We start from the raw sequence: 20,830 nt of genomic DNA, 5'->3' as shown, positions 1-20,830 counted from the left end.
CAGATCTCTCTTCTTTTCTTTTATGGAAAGCAACTATGAATAAATCATTTATTTTATTTTTCCATTAACCATGAAAGAAGAAAGAGAGCTCATATTTTATAGAGGAAGAATATGTCATGACATGAATGACTCATCCTATGAGTCACACCATGAGTCATCAAAACAATGATTCTCTCATGAGTCATGTAATGACTCATCTCATGAGTCATGCAATGAATCATGAAGAATCAAAACTATGTGCTAAAACCATGTTCCCAAACCATACCACCTTAATGACTCATCTCATGACTCATTAATCAATGTATAATAAAGTGCGTATTTTATAAATGAAAATATCACATCAATACGGTATTTCGTAATTTTCCAATCATTAACTAATAAGTCATCATATGACCAAAAAGTCAATGAGTTGACCAAAAGTCAATTGTTGACCAAAAAGTCAAACAGTTGACTAAAAGTTAACTTTATAGGGAAAATACTAGAATTCATTTCTTAAACACATAGCATTCTGATTTTACCGATATATATAATCGTTTATGTGTATCCGGTGAAAATCATATATGCACATCAATCATACGCATTACTCTATAAATTTGTATTTCATATGATATAAGTACACGCTTGGTGTGACTCTAGGATCCAACTTAAGAACTCGGCAGTGAATGATATCCACAAGTACAACAGAGGTGCTAGCTACACATAAAGACTACCCGGGTATAAGTTGTGATAAATGTCTGCAAGATGCTTACATAATTTTATCAGGATCACTCAGTGATAATACCGTATAGTCTGGTCTCTTCGTCAAACCATGTCAAACTATTGAGACTAGGGTATGGAAAACTGTCAAACCCTAATTGTTCAATTAGTGTTTGTTGATATTAAACTCATAACCTATAAGATCAAACTGACACTCAGTTTATCTTATTTACCTCGGCCAAGGATTTTTAAGTTATAGTTATATCAAACAATCTTATGACATCAACCCCCTATACTGGGAGAAAAGAATCTCATCTTGGTATCTCAATATCTACTTATGCCTTGGGATGCACCCAACAAGAACCGTTATGCACAACTCGATGAGAATTGTGGTTAGGTAAAAGTCTAAGTACACTTATACTGACATGTAAGATATTACACTCATGCCTCAGGTCATGAGACTACTTTGTACTATATCACTTGATAACTTCTATTTGACAGTTAAGTATAATTACCAACTAGATATTCTCGGTGAGTCGTTCAGTCAACTCATTCACTAATGAGTCACCTGTATATTGTATCTTGATGTCTTACATCAATGATCTACGAGATGGATCATCGTCCTTCCAAAGGATAAATAGAGTATACACTAGTCTTCCTAAAGTGATGATGTCCCATTTCAACACTTCATCAACTACGAACATTTTAGAATATACGTTAGCAACAAATCAGATCTCTTCATTATGATCATATCTGAAATGTATGATAGTATAGTATCATTCTAAGGACTTTATCTGTATTAAAATACCAGATGAATCTCACCAAAATAGCATACTACCATTTTGAATAAGGATGTTATATTCATATAGGTCCTGTTATAATATACAATTATTGTCTGCATGGCACCTATATCTAACAGAAAGTGAGTCATTTTAAAAAAATCACGATCCTAATTAGTCGAGGTTGCCAACCCCGACTAATTAGGACCTCCGCTCAGCCTTCTCGCGACTAATCGAGAGTAATATTACAAAAATAATCGGGGTTGGGAACCCTGACCATTTTGAAAAGCCTAATTCAAAATGATCGGGGTTCCCAACCCTGACCATTTAGCAAAGAGTGGGCAAACACGCAAAAAATGTTCAGGGTTGGGAATCCTCAAATAATCAAAATTTCTTTTATGCGGGGTCTTATATAGGAGGCCCACATGATTTGGAATTGAAAAAAAAATCAAGTGTCTCAAAGGCCGATTAGCATTAAGCCCATGAATGTACAACTCCACTCTTCCCCTTTGATTTTCATCCACGTGCGAGATCTAAGAGAGTTAGTTTCGGAAACTATCTCCCACGTTTAACAAAAAAATTAGTTTTAGGAATTTGTTTAAACTGATTTTGTTTCTAAAAAATCTCATCCTAGAAAATCTCTAGCAACCTAACCACTTTCTCTCTTTAAAAAAAAATCTTTACTCATGCCCTCTACCCTTATTTCTTCATAGTACTTCAAAAAACGGGAAAAAAAGAGAAAGAAAGAAAGGAGAAGGGAAGTAGCAGCTACAATTGAGAGGAGAAAAAAAAGAAGGAATTACTTTCTTGGGTTTAGCTTTCGGAGTTTCTCTCAAATTTCGGCAAGCATAATTTTCTCTCCTTTTACCTTGTTTGAATTTTTACTTCACAATGACGTTTTATACCTAAAGCTCATGATGAAATCTCTCTTGGTGTTATTTACATTCAAATCTTAAGATTCTAGATATTTTTGACTTTTTATCAAACATCAGAAACTTCAAACTCTTGCCATATAGATGTTGGATAAGTCTACCAAATATTATATTCTAGATCTAAATGTTAAAATTATTGCTTATAATTCATAGAAAATTTTTATTTCTTCCATGCATATGACCATGAGCTTCTATATAAAGATATGTATTTAGAAGATGTGTTACAAAAAAAGCCCAGATTACGTACCTTTGGTATGATGGTTCTAGTCATATATTTGGTTATGAGTGCTTAGAGATGACGCTTTTGTTAAGATTTCCAATGAACAAAAATCATTATTCTATGACTTCATTGTTTCTGATACTTCGCATAGATGGGGGAACAATAAGTTTTTCCTTTACATTTTCTTAGGTAGTTAGAACCTTTGAATGTTTGACACTTCATCAACATTCTATTTAAAAGCATTGTTAATTTAATTTATTTTTGGCCATATACTGTATACAACAGATTTGTTAGTTTTCCCCGGAACCTTTAAACAAGCAGACGATTTATCTTAAGAGTATTAGACTATGAAGTTATCCTAAAAATTAGTGTATAAATTTATATCATTGTGTGTAGCATCATCTGCATGAAACCAAGGCCTTGGAGCCCATGATTAGCTAGCTTCTGTATCATTTGGTCCATAGCTCGAATCCTTGGATCGTTAATTTTTCTTATAGTTTTTGGGTTCATTAGAACTAGATTATTTGACTCTATAGATATTTTCAATTGATCATGTCTTTTGTTATTTTCTAATTTTAAATTTAATTATTGTTTTCCTTACCAGTTTAAACTTATATCATTTTAGTGAATCAGTTAGCTCATACTGTGGATCTTGTTATACATTGAAATAGATTGTGTGGTTGTAATTCTTGTTGATCATTAATGTCATCAAATAAGCTAGGTTGTGCATGAAGATGACTCCGTCAAAAATATGATTCATAAGCGTACTATCATAGCATGGCTACATTCTTGACATTGATATCTCGGTGTGAGGAATTCTCTTGATTATTATTATTATATATTAGCATCGACTAGATTTTTTTGCACCCATCTTGATTGGACATGTTCTTGAGTCACGATTATTTTTCATAGTTTTACGGAAGCCTATGACACCACTGGTTTCACACAAGGCTGTAGTCCAAGGTAAACCCAATGATGTCAAACTTGTCATACACCAACACTATGCAATAACACGTTTTACCATCACAGTAATACCTCTCTAGTAGAATTAAATAATAAATAAGTGTAGGTATAAAGCAGATAAAGCAGATAAATATAGTAATGCGATGAACATGATAAAGAGAATGAAAAGTCCAATAATAATAATAATCATGTTCTAACTGAATAAAATAAAACAAATATGAAATATCTCAAAACAGAGAGTCAAATAAAATAGTACTAAGGCACTCAGCCTTTACAAAATGAAATACAAGTCTAGGAATCGACTAAAATCATAACTAAACAACTATGGAACAAAATCTACTACGAATAAACGATAGCGACTATGCTGAAAGTCCGTCAACATGCGGCTCTCCGAAACTCTGATCCGCTACTTGAAAAGAAGGAAAATCAATAGCGTCAGAACGCTAGCAAGATCATCTCCATCTGCCCCCAAGGGAAGGGCTACTAAGTATGATGGAGGCTCTACCTACATATGCATAGTCTACCCAAATCATTTTACCCTGTACTAATTGGGATTTATATTTAGAAACCCACAACACAAGACTGGTACGTCGAGCGAAATAATCCAAATAAGAAAACATTCATGTATATACCATATGTATCAAGTTCTGAATTTCTAGATATAAATTCCAAACTAAGAATAAAATAATAAAGGAAAGCAATACAGGAACGTATCGTATCAAACAACTCCATAAATATCATCCAACTCCTCATACTACCCTTAGTAGATAAAATAGATACCAATATACAATCCTGTGTACCCACGATGTGAAGCACCTCCACATGAATTATATCAAAGAAAACTTCAATAATCGCCTGCGACTTAGATTATCAACAAATTCACAAAACCATTATTCACTAAATTTCTTCAACTCATCGCACCATCGTGCGGATAAACTAATAGGCATATCAACCTCTGCGCATAACCATGTAGGAACAAAGATATAGGTTCATTGACCTCTGCGCACACTCATGCGGGAACAACGATGCATTACAGAGTAAAGTCCATCGCGGTCTCATTACATAATACTGACTAACGCACTCAGTGTATAGTCCATCCGTGGTCTTATTATGGTATACTGACTAACCCCACTCATGCATCCATAACTATAGCTAACTGTAACAACCGTTACTCGTGATGACTCAAACTATTTGACTATTCCAAATAAAAGGGGCTCGTGTGTACTCAAACTCGATACGTGTACTCCTCTGAATATGCGTGTATATCAACGTACGACCCGCACTTTGTGTTCACCAATCAAACACACAGGGAAAGAAACAAATGTTCACAATCATGACTAGATCAGTCGACCAACATAGAGCTTCGGTCGACTGATCGGCGACGTGCACAAATAGATTTCCCCTAACGGTCGACCAACATTCATGGTCGGTCGACTGACCAGACCAAATTTTGCCAGTTTTGTTGTTTTGTCAATCTTTTCTCAAAACTCATACTTTTATTAACATGAATAGAACAAAACTCGATTAAAACCCTTAAACACTTAACAAAAGATTACTTTAAACAGAAATACATCACTTAGATTTATAAATTTAAGGTTTAAACATCACAATTAACAAAATTCTCAATTTATTTGATTAACTAGGGTTTTAAACCAAACTAAAACATAAATTAATAACTTATTTATAGTTATAATGATCATGATCATCTATTCCTATTAATTACAGATCAGTTCCATGGATCTCTTTATTGGTTTAAGATTTAACACCACAAGTTAAGTTTTGAAAATATTGTAATAAGCACTAATCATGAGATTAACCATTTACATTTATTAAAAACATGAAAACTACCGAGGATAGGTTTGGAGGAAGATGATCTTGCCTTTTACCACGTGTTGGTCTCACAAAGGCACGTTATACACAATCCTCCTTCACCAAACGTCACAAAACTCGCCCTCCTCTCGGTATTCGCTTCACAAAACTCTCTCAAGTCACAAAAATAGGGTTAGGGTTTTAGAGGGAGAGGGAGTCTGCTAGGGTTTAGAGGTTCTCATGAAAAAGGAAGATTTTTCGTGAGAAAAATGAGTTTATATACCTTCATATGTAATTGGGCCGAAAATCAAAACCGACCTGAACACTGCCTGTTTGAGCATGTCGGTCGACTGATGCTTGCCATCAATCAACTGAAAAGCTCCCATTGGTTGACTGATTGACAAGCATCAGTCGACCGACCCGAGGTTTGTCCAGTCTATAGTTTTATGCATGTTTTGACCTATTTTGTGCATGATACTCACATATGTATATGTATTCGATCTCAACTTGATTATTAGCATGCTAATTCATCCCAAAATAGTTTCAAACGAGATAAAACTCATCTATTATGATTTTAGAATAATATTTCAAATTTATCGGGGTTTTACAAAGTCGTTTCACGGTAACTCTGTGGTTAGTGCACAACATTTCATGCACAATCACTTAGATTAAACAGACAAACATGGAATTTAATAAAGGGGAATTGGACGGAGAATATAAATTGTATATAAGCAGGCTCATGCGTATTCCTGATATCTTGAGTTATATATACAAGGGTCAAAGGCCAATACTTGACTTGAAGCAATGTTCCCGGGATGGTTTACGGGAAACCGATTTATATACATGATACTATTCTCCTCTAATTCAAATAACATGTAAAATAAGAATAATGTGCTTATATGCTTGTGATAGACTTATTTTTAATAACTACAAGTAGCATTTCTTTTAGTCACATTTAATTTAGATTCCATCTTTTCTTTATACCTGCTACATACAATTACATGCACATAATTCTTTCATTTTACATACTTGTTGGGAGTTTTCTGACTCCCTTGGGGTTTGCATACCCCAGACTCGGGGAGCGTTCTTTCTTCGCAGGACCGAGGGTACTTTGAGGATCAAGCCCAACGACAGTGATTATCTTCTGTCCTATCACTCTCTCAGCTTCAGTTTATTTAGGTAGTTATTTGTCTTAAAACATTTCCTTTAGCCACATATGGTTCTCCAGACTATGATGTATTTTTCTCTTTCCTTTTTTGGAAAGTTGTGGACTTGTCGTAGAACTTTATAAATTTTAGAGATTTCTTTACCTATCTATTTTTTCTGTGTTGTCTTAGTTACAAGCTCTACGGTGTAGTTTTAACTTTATATCTATATACAGGATGATCTAGAGGCGTGAATATGGCCGAAGAGCTACATTGTCGGCCGAGTCACGTTATAAGTTATTATATATTAGAACCGGGGCGTGGCAAACCCAGACCATTTCATGTACAGCATGCACGAATTGGTCGGGGTTCCCAACCCTGACCATTTGGCAGAGCCCCCCCCCAGCCCACACTTTGCTAGAAAATCTCATCTCCTGCTAACACATATCAATCCACAAGTTTAACATTAACGCTTGGTACACATTTATCAATCCATAATCAAATTCAAACACAAATAAACACATATGTTTTCAAATACAAATAAACACATATCAATCCGTAATCAATTTCGAATGTAACATTCAATTCACTTACTAAAAGTCCAACCATAATCAAGTCACAGTAGCATTTCAAACATAAATATCATAGCATTTCTAACATAAACATCATATGAAGTATACTGAAATTTAACAAATATTTAGAACTTCATTTCCTCTCCCTCTCCCTCTCCCTCTCCCTCTACCTCTTCTTCCTCTCCCCTTCCCCGTTCACCTTCAACATGAGCTCAGATAATCTCAACGTCCGGTTGTGTGTGAACTTATGAGTGTATGACATCCTCGTCGACTTGAACTTGTTGTGAACATATGACTTGAGCTTGCTGTGAGCCTCCAGATTTATCATGTGTACGACTTGAGCCTGCTCTCGTGTGTCCTCGGACCTGTCGATGCGTGTACCCTATGAGTCGTTTCTCACGTCCATCACATTTCGCATGACGTGTCCTCCTAAGAGCAAACTAAATCTTTCCTATGATGCAAAGGAACGCGTTCCTCACCCCTGGCTCGGTAGTCATTCTCAATGCATCATGTGCAATAGAAGCAACCTCATCGAGTTCTTGTACCTATAAGATAAAAAGTGAAAGAGGTACGATGGATGAAGGATGGGAATGAGCTCCAAAGAAAAATAGGTGTGGATATTACAGACAACCGGGCCATATAGATCTAATTTTTCTACCAATCCAAATAGATAGCAATTAATGGGTACAATTTATTTAATTTATAAATTTTTTTCTAATTCATTTGTAAGTCAATGCGTATATATAATTTCTATAAATTACTTCTAATTCTAATTTATTATACATCATAATACTAATACATTTTATCATCATATGTGCAGATATTTACAGTATGGAGGTGGGTCCATTGATATATAAGGTCCTTTATGACCAAGATCGACACCGATCCGTGAAGATAGACTTTGGGGAGGTAAATTACATTTTAATTTTTTTTAATCATTTTAAATTTTCAATGTTCTTACTGTTACTGAACATTTACACTGTTTAATATACGCAGGCTCTAAGTATTACCATTGTTGATCATACTCGTGCACATTCGAGTTGTGATTTGATAGATCCACAGGTCTAATATTATGTTCATCAAGTAGCCATTTTTGAATGTTTACAAATAAATTGGGTAAGACTTGATTGACCTCTCTTGGTGGCATTGATTGAACGATAGAGGCCCGAGACAAATACATTTCACATGCGTCAAGGAGAGTCGATGATTACTCTGCAGGATGTTGGGGTTTTACTTGGCCTCAAAGTGGATGGAGATGTTGTTACGGTACCAATGACTTCAACTAGATAGGAGTGTGTGAACGATTGCTGGGTCAAGCTCCTACTATGAAGGGTGGTAAGATCAAGCTCGAGTGGTTATGAAATAATTATATGAATGTACCGATTGATGCCACTGATGAGATCGTCAAGAGCTATGGTCGTGCGTATATACTCCATATGATCGATAATGTTCTATTTCCAGATTTCACTAAGGGTTCAGTGCATGTGAGATGGTTGTCACTTCTTGAGGATCTTGAGGAGTGTGAAGAGTTATCCTGGGGGAGTGCAGTGTTAGCTTATCTATATAGGAAGATGACAAAAGTGGCACTCATTCAAAATAAAGAATTCAAGGGCTGCCTCACTTTGTTGCAATTATGGTCATGGGAGCGAGTGCATTTGGGAATACCAGATTTGAGGGAGACCCACGCTCTCGATGGCTAGATTCCGTTAGGATGCAGGTATATTAGTTTGTAATAGATATGATTACATGTAATTTTATATATTTATTTCAATCTATAGTAAGCCTTTGTATATCAAATAGATGGAGTGTTTCTAGATCTTGGCAAACCTCCTCAAAGGGTCACAAAAACTTTTATAGGAACGAGCTTGATGAAATGGAGGATGAACATGTATAAAATCATAATATCTAAATATATTCAATCAATACATTATTTGTTACTGATATGTAAATTTATATAATCTTCTTTATAGGTCAAGTGGATGCCCTATGAACTGATTTTATCTTCACTACCATATATTTGTAGAGAAGGCGAAGATATATGGCGTGCTCGAGTATCAATTATATGTTTTGAGATTGTCGAAATGCATGTGCCTGACCATGTGCTCCGACAATTTGGATTAAAATAACATATTTCAGATCCTGTAGAAAGAATAGAGCGAAATCCCCAAAAAGGAGCACATCATGCAAATTGGGAGATAATTCGTCATGCTTACATTGAGAATTGGGAGTTGATGAAGGATGTTGTAGTGATGGAGAGGGATGACGCACTTGATCTAGATGTGTACTTATGGTGGTATTGGGGGATTACTCGCTGATGGATGATGGATATTTTAGGAGAACAAAGCACCTAAGGAGTACAGACCGAGAGGTCCAGTTGAGAGAGAGTTGGTAAGTGTATAGGCAAAATATACAATTATTTTATGATTATTATTTTATTATCATCCACTTGCTAATCATCCTTTATGTGTATTGATCACGGACGTCCGACTTGTCTCTTATATTCAGGAGGTAACACATGCGGCCCATTATAGGATGGCCAGTAACGACTATCTACAATGGGATGGAAATACTGCTTGTATGAATCTCTATATTGGCTTGATTGATACCACTCAGAAATGTATGTGTAATACAAAGTATTTACAGCCCCAAATTTCTTGGACGTAACCGTTTTAACATGTGAACATGATAGTTTTTGCAATTGTGGTATGTTACAAGTGTATGTGCATTGTGTCCATCGTAAATTAACGATGTAATTATAACAGTGTTTGTTTGTAACCTGCCATTCATCTATAGCAAATCTAATAATCTTTGTTGATCTCGCCTGTATGACACGAGACCCTATAATAACTTCATTTTTTGGTGTCAATAACATACCCAAAATTGCTCCATCCTCTCGCCACTTGACAAAGTAGTGATTGAGTCTATAAAATATCCTTGCAACCAATACTTGCATGGGAATTGCTCGAGCCCTCCTTAAGTGTCCCGTTGAAACTTTCAGAACAATTAATTGTCATCATGCAAAACTGATTCCCTCCATCTTTACTTAGTGCCCACCGGTTGGCATATTTACTTCCCAAACTACTCTCAATCCAGTCACGTGCAACTTGAGATGTTGCATTGATTTGATCTCGTATCCGATCATACACACATGTTTCGGGTATACAACCCGCTTACCAAAGAAGGTTTTGCAAATGTATCTGACAAAAGCTCTTTTAAATCTCTGGATCGAAAGACCAAATGCCCAAAATACCGAGGTGAATTGGTGAACTCCCAAATTGATCTCTTTGGCTATGAGTTTGTATTCAGATCTAGGATTGCTTCTTTTGATCGCTTCAAGATACTGAGGAAGTGTCACGTAAGACTTCTCTCAATCACCAAATATTTTTGTCATCATAATTCTCCTTGCATTCCATGCTTTACTATATGATATTTTAATGAACTTCGTATCTAGTACTCACTCAATTATATTATCGGGAGTTAGTTCAAGCTTCTTCTTTAATTTTGACATAATTAACCATGCTATGTAAGAGGCAGATGCACCACTGTGATCCTGCTCTAATATCGGACTGTTACATGTGTAAACAACGCAGTATTGTATTATCCTAAAATGCTCATTATGTTTCTTTCCGACAAATGCATATAACTTCCAAGGACATGCATAATCAGCTTTATTTCCATCGGCCTAACATTTCCTTTGTGTATTCATAAAACAGATTGCATCATAACTTGTGTGATTGCTTTTAACTTGCTTGAATTTGATATTTTTTTTTATTGAGTAATCACGAATAGCATCAACCAATTGGTCCTTAGTCTCGAATAAATCTCCAACTCTTGAAGGGACGTCATCATCTCTTCTATGAGTTGAACATTGGCCAATGCACATATCTTGTATTGTGGAAGAACGAACCCACTCATCATCTTCAAATCCATCGGGGGTGGTTCTTCATACTCAACATATTCATTATTTGCATAAGCCTCATCAGGCCAATCCGGGTTTTCTTCAACATCTTCAGTCACAAATTGCATGATATCAAGTGGTACACTATCTTAATCTTCACCTTCAGAGTCATTGCTTCTTTCATCCTCTTTAATTGTTGCCCCTCTTAACAGCCTCATATTTTCATAAGAGACGTCATTGTTCATGACATTCGACGTTTCCTCGAGTGAAGGTGTACTTAGATATTGAAATTGAGTCCGTTCTATTTCACTCAAAGAAGAAAGAAAACCATCAGACTCAACTCCCAAATCTAACATGCGTGAGAATTCTCCTGGAGGTTTGAATGTTTGGCATGAACTACATAGCAACTTTTCAATAAACAATTCTATCGTTGGTTGCAACTTGCTTAAATTAAACATAATACTCATATGATGATCGTTTGAGATCTTAACTGCGGATGTTCTATCAAAATTTATAGGCCAATTGCATATTATTTTTAGTAGGTACTCTTGTGGGTCAATTCATGTAACTCGGTGTAATTCCTTAATCAAGTCATAGTAACTATATGATTTTGAGATCATTAACGGCGTCGTTACCCCTCTGACGTGCATTAACATATTATTCACTCTATAATTAATTTTCCCATCATAAGAGCAAGTAATAAAATCATATTGTTCAACATATGTAAAAGAAGATTATATCATTTAAATGCAAAAAGTTAATAAAGTTTATCAGTGCATTGAATAAGAGAGGAAAACCCAAGATGCAAATAGTCTCATATAGTTTTGACCAAAAACCCTAAACCCCAAAATGAAAATCCTAAACCCTAGAATTGAGCATTCTATGCCCTAGAAGTTTAATTTCAATTACAACAATCAACACACAAAGCATTTGAACCATCACAAATATAGTGATTGATAATAAATTTTAAACCCTAGAAATTAGATTTTGATAGAAATCCTAGATTTTTACATGTTAAAAGAGGAGAGAATGAAGAGAAATTACCCTAGAGATCTTAATCAAACTTTCACAACGAATTTCGGCCACAAAATAGAGTTGGGATTAGTGGGAAGGTGGCTGGACGAGAGAGACTGGAGCTGAGAGGAGAAAAATCATGATTTGGGGAAGAAGATAGAGGTTCAGTCAGTATATATAAGGGGGAGGGGACCACCCAAAATAGTCGGGGTTGGCAACCCCGACTATTTCATAACTTAGTCCCTCCTCCATTTTGACTTAGTCCTCCCACCATTAGAGACTCTGCTAAATGGTCGGGGTTGAGAACCTCGACCATTTTGACTTAGGCTTTTGGGAACCCCGACCATTTTATGCAATCCCCAAATTAGTCAGGGTTCTGAACCCCGACTTGTTTAGTCCCCTAACGACAAAAAGGATGCGGGTGAGGTCCTAATTAGTCGGGATTGGCAACCCCGATTAATTAGGACCGTGATTTTTTTAAAACAATCCACTTTTTGGCTACAAAGCTGACGTGACGAGAAAATGGGTCGATTTTGGTAAAAAATTTAGAGTGGGTCGATCTTTTGGATAAAAAGTTTGAATGGGTTTATTTTGAAAATTTATTCAAAAAAATCTTACTGGAACCCTCTCAGGGTATTTCTCCTTGCTCCTCACAGATTCTGACGTCCTCTTCTCTACAGACTAAATTCAGATTATGGGTAAGAATAATATGCAATCTTTCAAAAATAAACACAAAAAGATTAATTACTATGCACCAAAATCATGCTCTCGCTTGAAAGACTTAGCTGAAGTCCCGACCATCTCTCTCTTGTAATCATTCAACTAAGACAATCAAATCACCCAAAAGAAAATTATACAAAACCCACTTCAACAAAATAAACCAACTCAGATCACCAAAACTGAAGAAAACAGGATGATATTCACATACCCAAATGAAAAAAATGATGAACTTTTGGGTTCTTCAAGAAAATTTAAGGAGGTTTCTCACCTCCAAGCAACTCGACAATGCGGATGGGTCTCATCAGCTTCTGTGTATCTTCTCTATTTTGGGAACTTAGTGATCCTCATGAGAGCTTGAGAATAGATGATTCTCATGGTTGCTTGAGAATAGAAGCGTGGGTAGAGTCAGCGAAAACAGTGGAAATCAGGAAAACGACAAAAATCAGGAAGTTGGCAAAATAGCTCTGGTCGGTCGACTGATGGGCTAGCATCGATCGATCGATGAAGCCTTATCGGTCGACGATTAGCCATCATCAGTCAATCAATTCGACCACAAGCGATTACATGGAGTTTCAAGTCGGTTGACTATTTGAACATGATCGGTCGACCGACAACATGCACACTAGAGGGTTTAGAAATCACGTTCTGATCGGTCGACCGGTTCACTCTTATGTCGACCGATGGAGGTCAATTGGTTGACCGATAGAGATACTTCGGTCGACCGATAGTGGTTTCCTGGGCCGAATTGGATTCCTGTTTTCGGTGAATCCTAGTTGGGTTTGTTTTGCATATTTACCACTTTGTCACCCACATTGTTTAACATATAAATAGAGGTTATTTAGGGTTTCTAAATATCAGAGAAGAGTTTAGTGAGGATAGAGAATTTGTTCTTTATTCTAGACAGATTGTGAGAAAGAGATTTTGTAATCTTTTATTCTTCATAATCTAGAGAGAGTATTTTCCTTCGCCAAATTGTTCCTCTTGTAGTTCTCCCTGATACATAGTGAATTTCTCGTATTTTTACCCCATGGACGTAGGTCGAAGTTGGTCGACCGAACCACGTAATGTTAGACCCTAGAGGGGGGTGATTAGGATCTTATGCTAATCTAATCTAATTTTATATCAATTAAAACTAATTAACAAATTATCCTAGCAAGTATGAAATACAACAAGATATGTGAGCTAGGATAAGCAATATGAACAATAAGATATATCCTATATGATAAAAATATATGCAAGGATATATAAACTATCACATGGGTGATATAATCAAACTACAAATGTGATAGGGCAAAATATAAGAGTAATAAGCAATTGGCGATATAAGATAAATGCAAAAACAAATACGCCAATGACAAACTCAAACACACTATATGATCACGGAGTTCGGACCTTCCGTCCTACGTCTTCGCTCCCCACTCCCGGGAAAAAATCCATTATCACAACCGGGTTTTCTACGCTTATCCGAATAACGTTTACACCTCACAATGTCGGTTTTTAACGCTCACTGATCAACGTTCACACCTCACACTCTCACTCGGTTTTCTAGCTCACCGAAAACTTTACAATCTCACAATATAATAAATGATTTGTTCTCTATAATAGATAAGAACTCAATGTAGGCTCACACTTAATGTTATAACTCTCACCAACCCAAATATACTATGTATGAAAATACAATAAGCTCAAGTGGGTGTGTGTAAACAATGAGTGAAATAAAATCAACTAAACTCAAATGTAAATACTAGCTTAATAGAAATGATAATAAACAAATAATTATAAATAAAAGCTAGAATTGAGTTTAGGAAAACTTCTCTAGATGACAAGAGAGAGAGAGAGAGATGGATTGAAGCTCAAACACCAAGTGATGATCTCTTCTAGCTCTTGTGAAATTGATTTCACAAAATCAAACTCTCAATTGCTTAAAAGCTTTTTAAACAAACTTTAAACCAAACTTAAACCCTTATTAAAACATTCTAAAACTTGTTTAAAACACTCTCATTATATATGAAATGATAAATATATTGGGGTATATATAGGGTAGAAGAAAACAACCCCAAAAACCCCAAAAATCCACTAAAAGACAAAAAACAGCAAGTTACCGTTACTATGCAACGGTAACATTGGCGGTCGACCGTCGCGGTCGACCGCGAGAAGAAAAACTCAAAAACTGCTCTCTGGACTGCGTGTGATCAACCGCCATGGTCGACCGCACTGTAGCATGGTCGACCGTGGTAGTCGACCGCACTTTTCCAGATTTTGACAGATTTTGGAAATTTGCGTATCTGACTTTGTAAAATCAATTAAAAATAATAAATTAACTTTAAAAATCATGAAATTTTAAGGAAATTTTCTAGACATGTAGATGAATATGTTAGAGAAAAAAATTATGAAATATCAGTTCCCAGTTGAGATAAATAATTATTTGAACATAGATATACAGTTTTTGAAAAAAATTGCTGAAAACACGTTTATGTAAATTCAATTGAAAATAACAAAACAACTCTAAAATTAGTAAAACTTGGGGAAATGTTTGTATATATGAAGATAAAGATGTAAATAAATAAATTTTTCAAATCGCATTTCCTAATTGTGAAAACGCATCAGTTTTGTAAAAACATTCACGGACACATGCACGTGCATGAACAAAAAACTTGATTTTTCCAAAAATGAGTTCAAACAACTTGAAAACACTTTAGAATGGATTTGTAGACATTATACGAGATATGAAAATAGTGTGAACAAGTCTTTAACCCATAAACATAATATTTTTCTAAATACAATAGAATATGAAACAAACAAAAGTGTATATGAAGATATATATTGTTTCATGTCAACACAGCTTCCAAATGTTGCGTTTGAATGCAGAATTCATGCCAGAACGCGAATTTTGCATTTGACTCATTCAAACACGAGCTGAACAATTTTAAAACTATTTTCCACGATTTTAGGGGATCACTCCCCCACTTAGGAGCGATTCTAAGGGTCAGTTACACCCCCTTAATCCCCTATAAATAGCTAAAAATCAGCTTAAAATGGAATTTTTTGGCAGATCATATAAAGAGCTTGAATTTTGGGGAGATCGACATTCATCCTCAAGGCATTCTTCAGAAACAGAAAATCTTAGAGTTTTAGTAATTGGTTTACAAATCGATTTTCGATTTAAATTAACTCTTTTATAAAGTTTAAACTCGTTCTGAGTTCCAAAACTCGTTAGAGTTATAAACTTGCCTTGCAAGTTCTCCTCAACATCTAATCAAGAGGATTCAACCATGTTCCATGAGGTGAAATGTTGGATCGTCAACGAGAAGAAAACTCGACATGAGTTTCGAGGGGGGCATCTCATCGACACCAAGAAGAACCTAGTTTTAAATAAAGGGAAGGATTTCCGTCGATTCCTTCTCTCTTTTGTAAATCGAGAAACCGATAAGGAAGATTGTAATCTTTTTTCTAAGTTGTTAGAGAGAGGTTGCATTGAGAGAATTGTAATTAATTCTTTTTCTAAGACTATCAGAGAGAATACAGGGGGAAAGGAGTGGGGAATCTCTATGCGTAAGGGTTGTCTTGAAAAAGGATGAGAGGTGGGAATTCTCTATCCTACAGATCTGAAGCTCGCAACGTATCAATGGAAAGGATGAGAGGTGGGAATTCTCTATCCTACAGATCTGAAGCTCGCAACGTATCAATGGGTTGAAAAAGGGTTAGACGGGCCAGTTGATCCTGAGTTGGCACCTTTCTTGGGTGCAATCTCAATAGTCTTTCAATCCCCTGGAAGCTGTCAACAATGGGATGCGGGAGCTCCTTCCATTAGGGAAGGAAACACCAAAAAAAAGAGTAAATCGTCAAAGGGGAAGGAACCAACTCAGCAGGGGAAGGGAGCGATTGTTGAGGCATACAAGTGGTTGCTTGCTCGAATTGTTCCACCCGCTGTCTGACTTTCTTTCCATCAGAGATCTGGTTGCTTCCCAATACGAGTGGCGAATGCGTGCACCTCTTTGAAAGCCTTGCTTGGTCCTAAGAAAAATTCATTTTTAATGAGAGTGAAGACTCCGCCTTTTCTTCAGTGGATGAAAAGATTTATGAATAAGATTTCACCATCCATGTCAAGTTATCTAGTCATTCAACTAATCTTGTCCGCTTTGATCACTGGATTAGAGTATGCCCTTCCACTTTTTAGATCGTTCTGTAATATTCCAGTGGTTGCCGCAAGGAATGACGTCATAGCTCCTGCAGAAGTAATAACAATCAAAGTCGTTTCTCAAATTTTTTTTCATCGATTTTCCCACCAAACAGGCCTTCACCAATTAGCAAATGGCAATAATTGGTGAAACTCGCCCACACAGCCTAGAGAAAGGCGAATCTTGCCGATCCCCATAATCAACCGAACTTTGCTGATCTCTCAACTTCACCTCAATAATAAAGAGGGCCAACTTTGTTTCAAACATAGAATTAGATGTATACAAGTATCATTGAGCCTTTAATATAAGTCCACAACAAAGGAAGCCACGTTCAACAGTACACCTTTGGTGACCGAGTAGTTTGAAGATAATTTTCAATCTAAACAAGATGACTCAAACTACATTCAACAGTACACCTCTAGCTATTACCCAAAATATTTTAATCCCTGCTATAAGTCAAATGCAGGATCTTAAAAACTTTAACGGGGTTCTTGTAGATGGTTAAAATATATTTTATCCAAGCCGATATCCAATTTGGATCAAGAAAGTGGACGTTCCTAGGCTAAACACTTCAAATGGGCCCAAATTCAAGCCCACAACAAGTTGTAGCGAAGTCTGCTTAATAAGGCATGCAAACTTCATCACACACTCATCTTAACTCGACCCAACCAATTCAAGAATAGGTCAACTCCCAAATAGCTATAACGAAGTCTACCTACAAAAGAATGCAAACTTCGCCACATAGCTCATCTTGACTCAACAGAGTCATCTTGACTCAACAGAGTCGAGAATGGGTAGACTCTCAATTCGACTTTAGGCCTAGTCAAAAGGAATCATTGATCGGCTAAATTATGAGTCAAATTCCGTGCTAAATTTAAACTCATAGACGCGAAGTTTTCCAATCAACAAACTTCACTCATAGCAACCCAAGTGGGCCACGTCACCCACAATTCTAAAAAAGGCTCATCCAAACGTATTTAGCATGCTTCGCCGAATTAGTGAACTTTACCAAATAGCCGTTTGAGAGCTACTTTCAAAAGGATAACTACTACTCACTATCACCTATTTTGATATATAAGAGGAAGAGGAGGAGATTGTTCATTTGAGACACTTGCACACAAGAGGAGATCACCAGATTACACACTTTAAGTTTTCTTGTGTTTCGGTTCTAAGAGAAGACTGAGTTATCTTCCAATCAACTAAATCTTCATCAACAACGAAAGAACCATCGTCTTAATCGCACCGTCAATGGAGTACAAGATCGACGCTATATCGTTACGTAGAAAAGATCCCCGGGAAATATAAATTTTTTCTTTGTTTTATTATTTCTTTTTATTGCAATCTGTGTCAATTGCAATACAAAAGACTCGAAACTGTTACATGTGACTGATTTGCATCTATTGAAAAATAAATTAATGATTATTATTTTGACAACATACTTTGAATGTTAGATTAAAATGAGATCAATCGTAAATGGATAGGTAAATCAAGTACAAAACATCATAAAAAAGGAAAACTAAGATTCACTATCCTATGAGTGAGAAACTTTAAATAACTGATTGAACTACATAAAAAGAAAGAGATGAAAAAATAATTAGTTTCAGTCCTTCTTTCATATGTAAAAGAAGATTTATATTACTATTAGTCATGCATCTTAAAAAATGGCTTGCGTCCCTCCTAATTTTTAATTTGAAAATTTTAAATAAAAATTATCAACAATTATTCAATGAGCTAAATCTTTCTTATTTTTTATTTTATAATATTATTAAAATGAGAGATATTATAAAGGAAGGATTGGTTGTTAAGCCATATACTTTTTGATTTTAAATTTTAAAGTAAAAGTTATCCATGCCCTTATTATGTATTGTCATATCTCTTTTTTTGGATAACTTAGCCTAGAATCTGATCCAAACCTATGGGAGCCACATTAGAATCTTCCAACTGTCTAAGTTACCCGCGGTGGATTATTGTCATCTTCTTCTTAATTAATAAGAAGTATAAAGTTCTTTTCTCTAATTCAAACAAATTTCATTTCTTGAAATTGCGGTTTATTATCTCATTTCTTTTTTCCTTAGAAAGTTATTTGTTCCATCTTCCATGTAATATTTTGCAACTCAGACTCTTATTATATCCTAATCTCTTAATTTATTAAACTCATTAATTGAAGAGTTTATTTGTTTCTTATGTGGAGTTTATATAACACACTTGGAGTCATCCTATGCTTTTTTAATGCATATTCACTATAATATTGGTGTTGTCACATGTTTTTTAAGTCATATGTAGCAAGATCCAGATAGTAGAACCATAATGATTGATGTAGATGATGGACATAATTGTGTGTAGAAGATGGTATAAAAGATGAGAGGCTTCTAAGAGGAAGTTGGTTTATCTCCTTCTTAGATATGATAGCTCTACTAACTGGAAGATCTACGCTCAGATTAGAGATCCTATTAATACCTTACACGATGTGGCGTTCTTTGATCCACATAATGAGGAAGTGAAAATGTTAGAACTGCCCTCTTGTTTTGCAAGGTGTAGCTCAAAACCCTCCTCACCTTGTGGGAGGATCTTTCCTCCTATGCTCATGAGCAAATACGTTGTGGACAAGCTCTCCAGATGCTCTCCTACCTTTCGGTTTTAATGATTGGGCTATTTGTTCACGACTTTTAGGAAGTAATATTTTGATAGGAAGAGAGCTTATTTAATTAGAATAAAATAATAGGCAAGCATATGTTAAGATGGAGCGAGAGAGTGTCAACGAATTGTCTGCTTTGACAGTTACTACATTTTGAGTTTCTTCGGTTGGTTTACAAAAAATACATGGAACCAACTTTCATATTCAAAACCCTTTTTTAGAGGATTCCATTGTTTACTTTGAGAAAACATGTTAGCTTTTGGTTCATCATGAAATCAATACTTGAAGTGAATTTTCCACCTTCTCTTTAGTTTGGATGGAAGTTCAAGAAAAGGAAAGTATTTTTTTATGAAATAGATTTTCTCAATTTATTGTATTTTTTTGGCAAGAAACCTCATTAGAAAAGTAGTCTTTGGTGATCATGATGAGGTGGAATCTTTTTTATTCAATTAAATTAGTTTTCCAACCTATTTCGTACATTTTGAGGCTAAAGTGGGTCTCATGAAATTGTTAAGGTCGGTGGATGTTTTCAGGTCCATTTTAAGGTAATTAGGATAGTTTTATACTTGAGACTTTCAAGACTGCTGTGACAATGCAGAGAAACCAAATTCATGTCCCTTATTATGTGAACCAAATAACCCCTTTGGTAAATTGGTAAAAACATTGGGCAGTGATTGCAAAAGAAGAGCCCATCAAGCTAACATAAATATCCAAATCATATTTTGCACTATAACGTCACAAAAATATTAACATATCAGACTTTATAAGTGAGCCTGACATTTGGTGCGAGGCTTCAACCTAAAGTACAATATTAATTGTTAAAGATTACTTCATCATCACAATTATAATATACAAGCTAGCAATGGCGGAGGCAAGACCCATTAGATAGTGACGACAAAAAATTATAAATAAAATATTACATCAGACATCATTGCTTCAAAGAACTCTCGACATTATCTTGGTAGTTATGATTTTTTTTTTAAATTTATCTATGACCTATTTAAAAATATACAACTAAATAATTTTTTGTGTAATTAGAAATTATAAACTACTACTAAAATTGAGTTTAATAATGATAACATAAAAAATAAAAAATTTCCATTTAAAAAAGTGTTTTGATTGATTCTGGCCATCGCCAAGCCTTTTTTCTATTATGCAACTAAGATGTAGCCACTATACCACAATTCAGGTTTTCTGCTCTTGCAAAAATAATTCTAATAAAATCTTATGCAAAATGTTTAGAACATAAAAAGTTTAAAGATTGTACCT

This window comes from Asparagus officinalis, chromosome 8 (genome assembly GCF_001876935.1).
Source record: "Asparagus officinalis chromosome 8, Aspof.V1, whole genome shotgun sequence".
NCBI classification, from domain to species: Eukaryota; Viridiplantae; Streptophyta; class Magnoliopsida; order Asparagales; family Asparagaceae; genus Asparagus; species Asparagus officinalis.
This window is presented reverse-complemented; position numbering follows the sequence as displayed.